General features: G+C 38.3%; 1 protein-coding gene across 1 annotated transcript in view; it reads right to left on the bottom strand.

Moving 5' to 3' along the window:
- LOC102848352 (tyrosine-protein phosphatase non-receptor type substrate 1-like) overlaps positions 1 to 1,030 on the bottom strand; it is a 230,241-nt gene that overhangs the window by 26,528 nt on the left and 202,683 nt on the right. The gene's annotated exons all lie outside the window — the stretch shown is intronic.

The following is a 1,030-nucleotide window of genomic DNA, read 5'->3' as shown; positions in this document are numbered from 1 at the left end:
TTTGATTTCCATTCATTCATTGTTGCACTTTTCTCCCTGTTCACCCCTTCCCCCAACTTGCTCTCCTCCTTGAAAAGTAAAAGGAAAATTATTTCATAGTTATGCAGTCCCTACCCCCAAGCCCATTCCACTGTGCAGCCTTCATTCTGGATTCCTGTCCTCTCCCTCATCTGTTTCAATGCAGTATACATTATTTATCCCTTCTGTCTCAGTCTCCCCTCAACCCCGATGTCAGTTTTATTTTATGGCAGTGACACTATGCAGTATTTGTCCTTTTGTTACTGAAATACTTCACTCAGCATAACGTCCTCCAGGGTCACCTATTTGGTATAATATTGCATGAGTTCCTTGTTTTTCAATGCAACATAGTATTCCATTGTATGAATATACCAGACCTTCTCTATTCATTCGTTTGTTGATGGGCACTTGAGTTGTTTCCAACTCTTTGTTATTATGAACAAAGCAGCAATAAACATGGGTGTGCATATATCCGCCTGGGTGGCAGTTATGGTTTGTTTGGGGTATATTCCCAGTAGTGGAATTGCTGAGTCAAATGGTATTTCTATTTCCCACTTTTTGAGAAAGCACCATACAGTCTTCCATAGTGGTTGCACCATTTTGCACTCTCCCCAACAGTGAATAACCTCACCAGCATTTGATGTGTGCCATTCTGTTAAATTTTGTGATTCTTACTGGAACGAGATGATATCTCATACTTGTTTTGATATGCATCTCTTTTAGAGCTAGGAATTTAGAACATTTTTTCTTGTGTTTGTTCATCATCTGAATGTCTTTGGTGAAGTGTCTGTTCATATCCTGTGCCCATTTTTCAATTGGGTTGTTTTCTTTATCTTGTTGTGATGCTCGAGTATTTTATAAATTCTAGATTTAAGTCCTTTATCTGACATGTCATGACCAAATTTTTTCCCCAATCTGTGGTTTCCATTTTTACCCTGTTGGAGTAGTTTTTGGATGTACATAGAGATTTGATTCTTAGAAGGTTCCATTCATCTATTTTATCTTCTCCTGG

Source organism: Elephantulus edwardii, unplaced genomic scaffold, assembly GCF_000299155.1.
Source record: "Elephantulus edwardii isolate Elephantulus edwardi_28Jun2011 unplaced genomic scaffold, EleEdw1.0 scaffold00241, whole genome shotgun sequence".
NCBI classification, from domain to species: domain Eukaryota; kingdom Metazoa; phylum Chordata; class Mammalia; order Macroscelidea; family Macroscelididae; genus Elephantulus; species Elephantulus edwardii.
This window is presented reverse-complemented; position numbering and strand designations above follow the sequence as displayed.